At 40.8% G+C, this 14,925-nt stretch overlaps 1 non-coding gene across 1 annotated transcript; it reads left to right on the top strand.

The window, feature by feature from the left end:
* Positions 1-13,894: 13,894 nt before the first annotated feature.
* LOC131250271 (small nucleolar RNA R71) lies at positions 13,895-14,001 on the top strand. Its single transcript, XR_009173198.1, has one exon. It is a non-coding gene; the product is annotated as a small nucleolar RNA R71 (small nucleolar RNA).
* Positions 14,002-14,925: the final 924 nt, after the last annotated feature.

Raw genomic sequence — 14,925 nt, 5'->3', positions numbered from 1 at the left:
TGATAAAACGGGGAGAAAGATTGGCCACTCCTCGCAATAAATTTGAAACTGCAGGCGGTATTCTGCCTTCCCCTACTCTTGAAGGAGGAGATCAACCTACACACCCTGCTCCCGTCATTCCTCCTACTACAGAGCCCATCACTTCTACAATTTCTCCTACTATTGAACATACGACCACCACAGTTATCCCTGTCATGGACCTTACAACAACCACAACAAGTCGTGTAATAGCCATAACTTCTCCTACAGCGCGTTGGATTATTATTACTATATCTCCTATGACTCGCTCGCGTGCTAAGTCATTGTCTCCTGAAGTTTTGGCATAACAGGTCCCTTCTCCTACTCAAGGTGCATGTCTTCTCCCTGTGAAGACTGCTTATAGGGAAAACAAACTGCATCGGTGGAAGACAGCTCATTAGAATATTTAGCAAATACTGCAAGCGATGATACATCTTCTCTCACGAGCTTAACCGATGAGGGAGATGTTTTGTTAAATGAAGATACTGATGCTAAGGTGGATATTGGAGAAGAAGGCGATGTTAGAGTCGAGTCTCCACTTCTTGATGTTCCAATCACTCATCCAAATGCCTCTCATCTGATTCCAGTGACCTCCCTAGATGAGGAGTAACTTGATTATGGAGAATCTGGTTATTCTCCTAGTGCAAATATCTTTCTTTCTTTTGATGCCTCATATTCTTCATGTATCGTGGAAACCGCTGATGTGGTTGCTCGCGAAACATCAACATTAAGGGATCTAAAAGCTCCATTATCAGAAATTCAAGTAACAATGGGAAACGTACTTCTTCTTCACAATACAGAAGAAACCTTGCCGATAGTCCCCACAACATCTGATGCCTCTATTCAAATTGATAAGTCCCCCATTGTGCGTCCTTCTCTTATCTAGCCAGTAGCTCGAAGTTTAGAATTTTTTCCTGATCCGATTGACATCCCAACTCCGACTACTCTTAACTCGAGTATTGTAGGGGCTCAGGAGCTTTCTTTCAATAATGTTGTGACTACGAAAGCTCCCAGCTCTGCAACTCCCACAACCCATACTGTTCAAGCTACTTCTATTGTTACCCCCAGATCAGGTACATATTTTCTTTTCTTATTTTATATTATTATATACGTATGCATCTTCTTTTGAACTTATAATCTTTTCTTCGTTTTCTTTTAGCTTCGGCCGTGCCAACTCCAAGTGGATCTGAAGGGTCTAACTCGGTAATCGTAGTTTTTGACAAACTCTCATTGGAAAAGGTGTCTCCTCTTATGTTGGGACTCTTCAAGAATACAATTTTTGTTATCATCAGCACTCTTAAAGATCTCACCCAGTGGCCTTTTTTGGATAGTGCCCTAGCAGTCCTCACTCATTCGGCTCGTCTGGTGCATGTTGATTTTCAGTCTCTTCACGACTCCTTATCACAGTTTTATAATTCCACAAAAAACTTAGAAAGAGCGCGAGGTATAGTCATTGCTCTCGAAATTTTAAGTTGTCAGAAAGAGTTGACACTACTCAAGGAGAAACTCTCTTGTTCAGATGATGTCCTTGCTAATTACAATGCTGTTAGTTAATCTCTTCATGAGATGTTAAAAGTTTCTGATAGAAATAAGGCGATCATTGACGATCAAATTGCTATACTCAAGAGAGAGATTCTATTACTTAAGAGTCAGCAAGAAGTAGAAGATGTAACTATTCGTCAATTCAAGGAGGAGCTTGAAATGAATACTCAAGTAATTGATACTGAACAAGCTGAACAAACAAACAATAGGGAAGTTGTTGCTTCTTTGGAATCAGAACTGGTTGGCATTCCCAATCAAGCCAGAATAATTCTTGAGATTGAACGCACGACTGCTGCGGCACAATTTCAATTAAAAGAAGAATTGCAATGTTACTTAGCAATATTAAACATAGCCGAAGATCTATAGGCATTGTATGTAAATATTCCTTTTACGTTGTGATACATAAACAACTTGCGGTGTTTTATTCAAAGCAAAATGCATTCTTGATAATACAATCATCGATTTTGGGATACATGTTGATGCAATACTTTCATACTCATGCTTTATTACTTCTACTATTTATATATATGCATTGCACGACGACCCTATGTGATGTTTTATTTCAATGGGTGGAATTATTTCATTTCAAAGTTAGTTAATTAGCTTTGCACACAGTTTAAGCTCTTGAGTAGTGGAGCAATCACAGTTTTTTAGACTCATAAGTAGTTGGAGTTAGGTCTTATGTGAATGGTCTCTCTAACTCTCTTGAGTTCTCTGGACTTATCGCGACCAGGGAGTTCACAAACAACGATCCATCAGAGGGCCCAATGAAGCTACCGGAGCCATGAACTCAGTGGGATTTACGCGCATGGTTAGCTACAGTAACTCTCTAGAGTTCACGGGGTGCACTAGGCTACCTTTTGTACCAAGTTCAGGGCCACCAATTCATCAATAAGGGTTTTTTTATTGAGACCCTGTCCTCATGAGTTAATACTGAAATCAAGCCAAAGACCTGGGGGGGTCTTATTCTATTCTCCATTTTTCTTCATCTGTAAGTTCGGACCTATTCACATGAGGGTATTTTCATCCTCGTTTATGACACTATCGGAGAGCTTACAGACGGCATTGATCTCACGTGTGACTGGCCGTTGAGGACTTCTAGCCTTTTGAAGCTTTTAATCACTGGCTCCGACGGTTACCCACATGGGTATGCATGTGATGTGGCCTATATGGGCTTTTTAGGGCCGCTGGCTCTACACTGCTATCCCAGACAATATATAGGTCTTACACATAGTTGGCCATATGTATGTGGCTTAGCTAAGCTGCCTTAGATGGTGAAGCAATAATTGATATATCGTTGTTGCTTATTGTTGTCTGCGTGATAATCTGATGATATTTATTCTTTATATCCAGCCAGCTTGATCTGATGATATGTATTCTTTATATCCAGCCAGCTTAGCGATAATAATCAATTTTGATAAGTAACCAGTAGTGACGGTGACAGCGTGAATTTTGTCAATGGTGAACGACTAATAATGACAGCAATGGCTGAGACTTCGATTATAATGATATGCTTGAAATTCGTCTTTTATTCATCATTCGCAAAGAAAGAATACAAGGCTCTGCCTTTAAAGGTTATTTCACCATTTCATCTGTGATTGCCCCCTTTTAATGGAGAAGAATTATCCAGATAATCTTCTAGATCAAAATCTCTTCCACTGTTAGGGGTGATATTTTTTAATGAAGCGAGCATTGACCGGTATACTGATGCCTCGTCCGTCTTGGTTTGTTACTCTGTATGTTCTATTGGAGTAGACTTCAGTTATGATATACGGTCCATCCCACTTATGGTCAAACTTGCCCCCTATTCTCCAAGTGACTACCATTGGCCTTTTCAACATTAAAACCAGATCCCCTTTCTTGAAAGATCAGTGTTTAACCTTTTTATCAAAGGCATCAGAAATTCTGGCCCGATATAATTGCAAGCGCTGCTGAGCTGCCAGTCTTTTTTCATCCAGCAGATCCAACTCTTTCAATCGTATTCATGCGTTCTCGTCATCTGTAATTGATTGATGCACTGCTACCCTTAGTGAAGTGACTTGCATTTCAATTGACACGACAACTTCTACACCATAAACTAACGAATACGGGGTAGCTTGTGTCACTGTACGATGTGTTGTTCTATAAGCCCATACAGCTTCTTGTAGTTTTTCATCCCAGTCACGCTTATTCGCATTTGCTGTTTTCTTCAATATTTTCACAATCGTCTTATTGAATGCTTCTGACAGCCCATTATCTGGTGGATAATAGGGTGTTGAGAACGACTGATGAATTTTGAACTTAAGACATAACTTCTCCATGCCCATGCTCTTGAAAGGAGTTCTGTTGTCTGTGATGATTTTTTTCGGGATATCATGGCGATATATTATTGTGTGCCGAATGAAATTAACAATATCTTTCTCTTTAACACTTCATAGTGCAATCGCTTCCGTCCATTTGAAAAAATAGTCCGTTGCTGCTAGTTTATACTGTTGTCCTTTGAACGACGGTGGATTTATGAGGCCGATGACATTGAGTCCCCACATGGCAAAAGGTCAGGAAGTAACTGACTAATAATGACAGCAATGGCAGGGACTTCGATGATAGTGATATGCTTGAAAATTCATCTTTTATTCATCATTTGCGAAGAAAGAATACAAGGCTCCGCCTTTAAAGGATATTTCACCATTTCATCTGTGATTTCCCCCTTTTGATGTAGAAGAATTATCCTGATAATCTTCTAGATCAAAATATCTCCCATTGTTAGGGGTGATATTTTTTGATAAAGCGAGCATTGACCGGTATACTGATGCCTCGTCCGTCTTGATCTGTTTCTCTGTATGATCCATTGGAGTAGACTTCAATTATGATATATAGCCGTCTCACTTAGGGTCAAACTTGCCTCCTGTTCTCCGAGTGACTACTATTGGCCTTTTCAACATCAAAACCAGATCCCCTTTCTTGAAAGATCGGTGTTTAACCTTTTTATTAAAGATAGTGAAAATTCTGTCCTGATATAATTGCAAGCGCTACTGAGTTGCCAGTCTTTTTTCATCCAGCAGATCCAACTCTATCAACCATATTCTTGCATTCTCATCATCTGTAATTGATTGATGCACTGCTACCCTTAGTGAAGTGACTTGTATTTCGATTGACACGACAACTTCTACACCATAAACTAATGAATACAAGGTAGCATGTCTCGCTATACGATGTGTTGTTCTATAGGCCATAGAGCTTCCTGCAATTTTTCATCCCAGTCACGCTTATTCCCATTCACTGTTTTCTTCAATATTTTCACAATCGTCTTATTGAATGCTTCTGCCAACCCATTGACTGGTGGATAATAGGGTGTTGAGAACGACTGATGAATTTTGAACTTAAGACATAACCTCTCCATGCCTCTGTTCTTGAAAGGAGTGTCATTGTTTGTGATGATTTTCTTTAAGATAACATGACGATATATTATTGCGTGCCGAATAAAATTAACAATATCTTTCTCTTTTATACTTTGTAGTGCAATCGCTTCCGTCCATTTGGAGAAATAGTCCATTGCTACTAGTATATACTGTTTTCCTTTGGACGACGGTGGATTTATGGAGCCGATGACATCGAATCCCCACGTGGCAAAAGGTCAAGAAGTAATTGACTAATAATGACAGCAATGGCTGGGACTTCGATGATAGTGATATGCTTGAAAATTCATCTTTTATTCATCATTCGCGAAGAAAGAATACAAGGCTCCGCCTTTAAAGGGTATTTCACAATTTCATTTGTGATTACCCCGTTTGATGTAGAAGAATTATCCTGATAATCTTCTAGATCAAAATCTCTCCCACTGTTAGGGGTGATATTTTTTAATGAAGCGAGCATTGACTGGTATACTGATGCCTCATCCGTTTTGATCTGTTACTTTGTATGCTCCATTGGAGTAGACTTCAGTTATAATACACGGTCCGTCTCACTTAGGGTCAAACTTGCCCCTTATTCTCTAAGTGACTATTATTGGCCTTTTCAACATCAAAACTAGATCCCCTTTCTTGAAAAATCGGTATTTAACCTTTTTATTAAAGGCAGCAGAAATTTTGGCTTGATATAATTGCAAGCGCTGCTGAGCTGCCAGTCTTTTTTCATCTAGCAGATCCAACTCTTTCAACCGTATTCCTGCGTTCTCGTCATCTGTAATTAATTGATGCACCACTACCCTTAATGAAGCGACTTGTATTTCGATTGACACGACAACTTCTACATGTTCACTCCCCAAGTATAGGGTTGTGATGTAGTAATAAACTCGGTAAGACTGAGGTCGAATCCACAGGGACTGAAACTTGTACATTTCCTGAAACTAGGTAGAAATAGAACTAGCCTAAGATGCAATCTAAATCAAATAGAATTTAAGGAATAATTGTGGAATAATTATCTAAAACTTTAAACAATTCAGGAGAAGAAAACTAGGGATTCAGAGGATCCACTTGCAGAGATCAGGGAGATCTTATGCCTACTTCAGAAATCATGAAAATGAACTAGACTTCCTTTGATATAGTTTTCAAGAGGTGAAAGGTATATGAATTGGAATGGATTTCATCACCAAACCATGCCCAGGAGACAAAGTAAACAACAGAATTAAACTAATTACCAACCAACCAACAATGTATGGAGATCAAGAAGGGTACTGTCATCCTACCATGCCCATGGGACAATGATGAACAACAGGGCTTCCTGACTTCATAAACATAAAAAGGAGAAAGAAATACTCAAAGCCATTGCAAACCCATTGTAATTTCAGTCACAACAGACCATTAAAGACTACGAAAAATATTCCTTTAATAATCAACTAAATCAAATTCAGTTTATGAATTTTTAAATTATAGGCACAAAGTAGGATCTCCCATCTCGCTACAGGCTTCACCTCTTAGCCCTAGCTAAGAGGTTCAGCCCAACATGAATGGGATGGATCTCTTAAACCAAAAACAAAACAAAAAGAAAAAGAAAAGAAAAAAAACTACTATCTTTCTCTCTCTCTTACGTTCCACCTTGAAGCTCCAAACCGAGATCCTCCTGCTCCCAAAACCGAGAGCTCCAAAGCTTTTCCAGCCTCTTCCGATGCCCAAGCTCCCTTTCTTTTCCCCTTTTATCAGGACTTGGAGGCGTGGAGAGAGTCCTGCTGTAGATGTGCATAGCTCCTTGCGTGAATCAGTTTACGCAGCCAGGAACGCACGTCCCTGTTCTGACGCCGTGTAATGATATGAACGGACGATCTGCTTCGTTCAGTCTTCATATCTCTGATCGGCCACACCACAGGAGTGATTTGAGCCATTCATATGGTCAGACCGATCTTCGCCACGGTTGCAAAAATGGCCCGGAACTTTGGTCGCGCGCACAACAGGGCCTGCGTAAATCGGCTTACGCTGATGTACTGGTGGGGCCCACTCAAGATAACTTTTGGGAAATCCACTCCATCCACCAGATTCCCCTCGAAATTTCGGTCAGGAAGGTATGGTTTTTGCCATCCGTTGGTGCGGTCCATAGATTTTTCTCCCTACCGTCCGTCCTGCTTTTAGACTGTTAAAATCCGATCCACGTTACTTTTCCGAAAAATTCCACCTAGGTGAGGGTCACGCCCTCCCTCTGGATTCAATGGACGGTCCAGATTTATGATTTGGATGCAAACTGGGCCCCACTGCATGGAACCGGCGGACGGCGTGAGTACGCTGTCCGTGTTTGAGTTGGAGAAGAAGACGTGTTGCCATGCAGTCTTAGTGCAAAAAAGTGTACTATGTACACTGTATGATGATTATGAGAAATCCACACCATCCATCTTATTCTTCTCATGATTTAAGGCGTTGAGACCGAAGATGAGGAGTATCCGGAGATCAGGTGGGTCCCAGATCAGTAAATTGTGGGCTGATCTGTCCGTTAGGCCCCTTCCACAGCGATACAATGGATGAAAATTTATGTGTACGGTTAATTTATGACCCTCAGGCCATGTATAAATTTTTGAGCTGATCGGATGGCGAGAACCCTGTAATCTTGCATTTTGGACGTCTTTTGGGCCACTTAAGCTTCAATTTCTCAATTTTCTTGGATCCCTGGCATGCAAATCTGTCGATCTTGGTCTCCTAGGGTCCGTCCCATGCTCTGGTGCTTTCAGATCATTAAATCCATGCTTTTAGTACCCTTTTCGGTCCAGGCTCGTACATACACTCTGCATTACAAACACGATTAATCAGGCCATTAAGCGGTATCATGCGTGTAAATCTATGCAATCAATTGGGTCTGATATGCAATATTTGACCCTCAACATAACCCCCAACCAGCATTTTGCTAGTCCCGAGTAAAGTATGCGAAAAATAAGTTAAGAATTACAGAACAATTTATAAACTTGAGTGATTTTTGCAGAGTAATCCAAATATGAGAATTTTTAGATTCATGACTGTTGGATATTACTTTCTCCTAGACTCCAGTGCACGGTAAACTTCATAATCAAGTTCAAAGTATTATTCCATTAATTAGAAAAATTCTAACCATTGAGATCTATGAATGTATAGTCTAATCTCGACTTGTCAACATTAAGATTCACCTCGATATTTAAGGATATCATTGGTAACAACTAAGAGAATTCACGATAACTCAACTTGGCTTACATATTATCTTTTTATTCTTTTAATTTTTTGATTTTTTCCTTCGAAGTAACGCCAAGAAGAGGGATCAGATCCTCACCTATAGGGAGCAAACCTAAGGTAAAGACTGTACACCCAACTTTTTCACATATCATTCATGGGGAATCGAATCCTCACCTATAGGGAGCAAACCTATGGTAAAGACTGTTCGCCCAATCCATTCAATTTTCCAAGTTGGTTCCTTTCATGTTTGGTGATTACCAAGTTAATCTTTCAATATCAAACTGAAACCTTAATATGCACGTGAGATGTGTCCTGCGAATTCATGTCTCAATCAATGTTTACAATTTCTAGTAATGGATTAACGATTCAAACTTAGCTGTGAAATTTGATAGATAACTGAATCCAAGAGTCATAAAGTACCAACATCACGTATCTTGTAGTTCTAAATCCAAGATGGCCGTCAAAATTGCTTCGAATTCATATGAAATTCTAGAAAAATTTAAAAATTTTCACAATTTCTGCTTAAGACTAAGAAAATACTGATTAGGAAACCTAATCTCCCACCCCCAACCTAAAATCTACATTGTCCTCAATGTAAAAGAAATAAGCATGTGATGCACATGGGACAAAATAAGTAAATGAGAAGTGATGGAAAGATAAAACCTGGATGAAATAATCAAGAGGCTTTCCAAAGATATCTACGTAAGAGCGGGTCAGCACAAGAGAGAAACGAACAGAAGAAAAATGAAATCCTACCTACACCACTTTCGTAGGTGCTCTCGATTGCATTTAGCGTATGCAACAAGCCTTTAAACCCCTAGGTTACCCCTAGTGGACGAGTTGTAGTCTCGTGAGGATTTGCAGTAATGTTACCCACAAACATTTAACTAACTAATGAAATGAAGAGCTGGGTTGCCTCCCAGGAGCGCTAAGTTTACCGTCTTCAGCCAGACAAATAAAGCAATAACTCTAGTCCTAAGAAAACAGGAAACCTACCTATACCTCCATCAGACTAGGAGATCAATCCTGGTAAACAGGATCAGTCAGAGGCATGAACATGTCCTCTGAATCAAATTTCTCGACAAATGGTTTCAATCGATGGCCATTGACTTTAAAATCCTTGCCATTGTCGGGATCTCTTATCTCAGCGGCCCCATGAGGAAAAACAGTAACAACAATGTAAGGGCCGGTCCAACGAGATCGAAGCTTACTCGGAAAGAGATGTAATCGAGAATTGTACAAAAGGACCTTCTGACCAGGCATGAATGATTTTCGTAAAATGTGTTGGTCATGAAATGCTTTCATCTTGTCGTTGTAAATTCTTGAATTATCGTACGCATCATTCCAGATTTCCTTAAGTTCATTCAATTGAAGTTTGCGTAGCGAGCCAGCGTTGTCCAGATTGAAATTAAGATTTTTGATCGCCTAGTATGCTTTATGTTCCAACTCCACAGGCAAGTGACAAGCCTTCCCATAGACAAGTCTAAAGGGAGACATTCCAATAGGGGTTTTAAAGGCAGTATGGTATGCCCATAAGGCATCGGTCAATCGGATTGACCAATCCTTACGATCTGGGTTAACCATTTTCTCCAAAATGTGTTTGATCTCCCTATTGGAAATCTCAGCTTGTCCACTTGTCTGTGGATGGTATAGGGTGCTCACCTTAGAGAGATACCATATTTCTTCATTAAGCTCTCAAATGGTTTATTACAAAAGTGTGAGCCCCCATCACTAATGATGGCTCGAGGCATTCCGAATCGAGAAAGGATGTTTTCTTTTAGGAATTTAATGACCGTGCGATGGTCATTAGTTCGACATGGAATCGCTTCGACCCATTTAGTGACATAATCCACGGCGAGCAAAATATACAGATTTCCAAACGATTGGGGGAATGGTCCTATGAAATCGATGCCCCAGCAATCAAATGCTTCAATGATAAGAATGAGATTCAAAGGCATCATATTTCGACGGGACAATGCTCCCAATTTCTGACAACGCTCACAAGCTTTGCAAAACTCATGAGTGTCCCTAAACATAGTGGGCCAGTAAAAGCCACACTGCAGAATCTTGGCCGTGGTCTTTTTAACAGAAAAGTGACCACCACAGGCCTCTGAGTGACAGAAGGAGATGACGCTCTGATGCTCATCGTCTGGTACACATCTCCTTAGAATTTGGTCTGGGCAATATTTAAATAAATAAGGATCATCCCAGAAAAAGTTGCGCACCTCGGTGAAAAATTTCTTCTTATCTTACGCAGTCCACTGTGTTGGTATGGCACCTGTAGCAAGATAATTAGCAATATCAGTGAACCAAGGTGAATGGGAGACTCTGAACAGTTGTTCATCAGGGAACATATCATTGATATGGGTCGCCTCAAGGGATCAGAGGTATTAAGGCGAGAAACGTGATCGGCCACTATGTTCTCTACTCCCTTTTTATCTTTAATTTCCAAATCAAATTCTTGGAGTAGAAGGATCCATCGTATCAAGCGGGGCTTAGAATCATTCTTAGAAAGAAGATACTTCAGTGCCGCATGATCTGTATAGATAATGATCTTGGATCCGATCAGGTAGGACCTAAATTTGTCCAAGGCGAACACTACGGCTAAGAGTTCCTTTTCCGTAGTCTAGTAGTTCACTTGGGCAGGATTTAGAGTCCTACTTGCGTAATGAATGACGTAGGGCTTCTTATCTTTTCTCTGGCCTAGGACCGCCCCAAGAGCATAATCAGAAGCGTCGCACATAAGCTCAAAAGGAAAGCTCCAGTCGGGTGGCTGCATGATAGGTGCAGTGGTTAACGTGCCTTTAAGCTTGGTGAAAGCTTCCTGGCATTGCTCAGTCCACACGTACGGAGCATCTTTTTGAAGAAGATTACATAAAGGACGAGAGAGAAGACTAAAGTCCTTTATGAATCGCCTATAAAATCCTGCGTGTCCTAAGAAGGATCGCACGTCTCTGATGTTCTTGGGTGGAGGTAGGTTAGAGATAAGATCGATTTTTGCCTTATCTACCTCGATTCCTTTGGACGAGATGATATGCCCAAGGACAATTCCCTTTTGAACTATGAAATGACACTTCTCTCAATTAAGTACCAAGTTCTTTTCTTCACATCTTTTCAGCACACATTTAAGACTTTCCAAGCACTTGCTAAAAGATGGACCGTAAACAGAGAAATCGTCCATGAAGACCTCTAAATATTGCCCTACCATATCAGAAAAGATACTAAGCATACATCGCTGAAAGGTGGCAGGGGCATTACATAGTCCGAATGGCATCCTTCGATAGGCAAAGGTGCCGTAGGGACATGTAAATGTAGTCTTTTCCTGGTCTTCAGGGGCTATCTCTATCTGGTTGTAGCCCGAATACCCGTCAAGGAAACTGTAATAGGAATGACCAGCTAACCTTTCCAGGATTTGATCAATGAATGGTAAAGGAAAGTGGTCTTTCCTCGTGACGGTATTCAACTTCCTGTAGTCAATGCACATTCTCCAACCAGTAGTGACTCTAGTTAGCACGAGTTCATTATTAGCATTGGCTACGATGGTGATTCCGGACTTCTTAGGGACCACTTGAGTTGGACTCACCCATTGACTATCAGATATAGGGTATATAATACCCACATCCAATAGTTTAAGAACCTCGGCCTTAACCACTTCCTTCATATTTGGATTTAGTCTACGTTGTGGTTGCCGATCGATTTTTGCATTATCCTCAAGATATATGCGGTGAGTACAAATCGAGGGATCGATTCCCTTGAGGTCCGCTATCGTCCATCCCAGGGCTCCTTTATGCTCAATGAGAGTAGATATAAGCATACTCTCCTGTTCTTTCTCCAGGTGGGCAGAGATCATCACCGGGTATGTCTCATCTTGACCTAAATAGGCATATTTCAAATCAGAGGGCAAAGGTTTTAGGTCAAGCTTCGGCGGCTTGAGGTTAGACGGTAGAGGCACTACATCGGTTTGTGGCAATTCTTCAAATTGTGGCCTCCACCGGTTAACTTCAAGTACCGGTGCAGTATCAAGTAAGGCACACGTCTCCCTAATCATGTCATCATCAAAATCATGGGAGTGGGCCAGGCACGTCTCCAGATGGTCGAAGGATAAGGTCAGCGGTGTCGTATCTTCCACGAAAGAGTCAATCATGTTAATGTCGTAGAAATCGTCATCATCCTCTGAGTTGCTGCCGTTATTGAAAAAAATGTTTAACTCCAATGTCAAATTTTCAAAAGACATAGTCATGACACCATTCCTGCAATTGATAATTGCATTTGACGTGGCAAGGAATGAGCGACCAAGAATGACGGGAATCTGAGTGCTCATGTTATTGATGGGTTCGGTGTCCAGGATGATAAAATCTACAGGGTAGTAAAATCTATCAACTTGGACCAACACATCCTCGATTATCCCTCTTGGTACACGAACAGAGCGATCAGCAAGTTGTAGTGTGGTTAGGGTGGGTTTTAATTCACCCAAACCTAACTGTTTGTATACCTAGTAGGGAATCAGATTGACGCTCGCTCCTAAGTCAAGAAGTGCATGATCAATTCGATGGTTCCCGATTACACATGATATGGTTGGGCTACCGGGATCCTTGAATTTCTGTGGCACGTCTTGCTTCAGGATGGCACTCACTTTCTCAGTCAAGAAGATTTTCGTTTGAATAATTTTCCGTCTTTTGGTCGTGCATAAGTCTTTCAGGAATTTGGCATATGAAGGTATCTGTTTAACGACATCAAGTAGAGGAATGTTGACTTTCACCTGTTTCAACACCTCTAGAATATCCTGAGAGTTAGAGAGAGGTTTTGGTGAAACCAACCGTTGGGGGAATGGAGCAACTGGCTTCTCTAGAAGTTCCGGTTCTACTTTTTGTGGGGCATCACTGGTTCCATCATTGTTGTCCTCTTCTGGTTCTTGAGGCTTTTCAGGCCTAACCGGAAGAGTTTTATCAATGATCTACCTACTCCTAAGAGTGGTGATGGATTTAGCATGCCCCATCTGATTTGAAGAGCTGGGATCATTATTCTCGTACTGCGGTTTAGGATTGGGGAGAGGTTGTGCAGGAAGCATCCCCTTTTCTATAACCGTCATACGAGAATCTATCTTTTGCATAAAATCTGTAATTCCCCGCATTGCCTGGGCCAGCTCTTGTATGGGATTTTGAACCGGTTCCTCTTGAGGTTTCACTTGATTTGGATTTTGATTGAAGAAACCTGGAGGAGTAGCCGTTTGTCCGTTCCTCCAACTAAAGTTTGGATGATTTTTCCAGCCAAGATTGTATGTATTGGAGTTAGGTCCAGTAAAAGGTCTTTGATAGTTGTTTACGGCATTGGCTTGTTCATTCAACACTCCTCGAAAGGTAGGTATTGTAGGACAGTTTTCAGTTGTGTGAATGTTGCAATCACAGATGCCGCAAACAATTTCATTAACCTTATCCTTCTTTCCTTCTATGGCCTCAACTTTCCTTATGAGCGTAGTCACTTTACACTTGAGATCATCCTCTTCTTTCAAGAGATATAATCCACCTTTCTCCTTTAATTGAGTTGGCCTAGACGTGGTGTTCGCCATTGGGTAATAGTCCCATGATTGTGTTTTTTCAGCGAGACTATCGAGGTAATCCCATACCTCATCAACATCTTTATTAATGAACTCTCCATTACACATTGTCTCGACCATTTGGCGCATGGAAGATGTCAGTCCATCATAGAAAAAATTTGTAATGCGCCACGTTTCAAATCCGTGTTGTGGGCATGAACTGACCAAGTCTTTGAACCTTTCCCAACATTGGAAGAATGTTTCATCTTCCTTTTGGGCAAAGTTCATGATTGCTTTCCTGAGGGTAATTGTTTTATGATGTGGGAAGAATTTTTTTATGAATTCCCTCTGCATGTCGTTCCATGTGCCAATGGATCTAGGACGCAGTGAATGTAACCACGTCTTAGCTTTCTCTTTTAAGGAAAAAGGAAAGAGTTTCAGCCTAATTGTATCCTTAGATACATTAGGAAAACATAATGTAGCTATAATCTCATCGAACTCTTTCAAATGTAAATATGGACTTTCAGATTCAAGTCCATGGAATTTGGGAAGGAGTTGGATAACTCCTGGCTTGATGTCCATTTGTCCTGTGTTTTCAGGAAAAATCATGCATGAGGGCATACTCACTCCCGCCGGTTGTAGATAATCTCGTAAAGTACGAGGCGGGGGTGCCTGTTGCACCTCATTCTCATCTTGGGTATCCTCCACCCTGGGTGGGAGTAGAGGAGGTTGGTCTTCAGCCATAACTTCAGTTAACTCAGGGGATTTCGAGCGGTGTCTAGTCCTGCGATGGATAGTCAACCCCTCAACCAATCCTCCTTCAGTCAAGAGACGTCGAGTGTCGTCACGGGCCCACTTGGGCATGAAAACACTCGCAGCCCTCAGTTAAAAACCTAATCCTAAGAAAGGGAAAGAAAATCTAGAAAGAAAGAGAGAGTTGGAAAGAAATTACCAAATTGGAGTCCTTAGTTAAAAACCTGCAAAATAAAACAAAAATAAGTTAGATTCTAAAAAGAGAAGAATGATCCTTTAAAAGAAAAATAACAGTAAATTAATTTCTAAAAGAAGGTATTCTTACAAGAAAGTAAAAATTTCTAAAGTAAATTAGGGAAGATCTAAACTAGAAAGTAAATTATTAAAAGAGAACTGAAAAATAGAAAGTAGAGAAGGAGTGTACCGAATTAGAGATTTCTATCTTAAAGGCCTACAAAATAGGAAGGTTAGTTTCTA

This window comes from Magnolia sinica, chromosome 6 (genome assembly GCF_029962835.1).
Source record: "Magnolia sinica isolate HGM2019 chromosome 6, MsV1, whole genome shotgun sequence".
Classification (NCBI taxonomy): domain Eukaryota; kingdom Viridiplantae; phylum Streptophyta; class Magnoliopsida; order Magnoliales; family Magnoliaceae; genus Magnolia; species Magnolia sinica.
The sequence above is the reverse complement of the archived record's forward strand: the minus strand, read 5'-3'. Positions and strand labels throughout refer to the sequence as shown.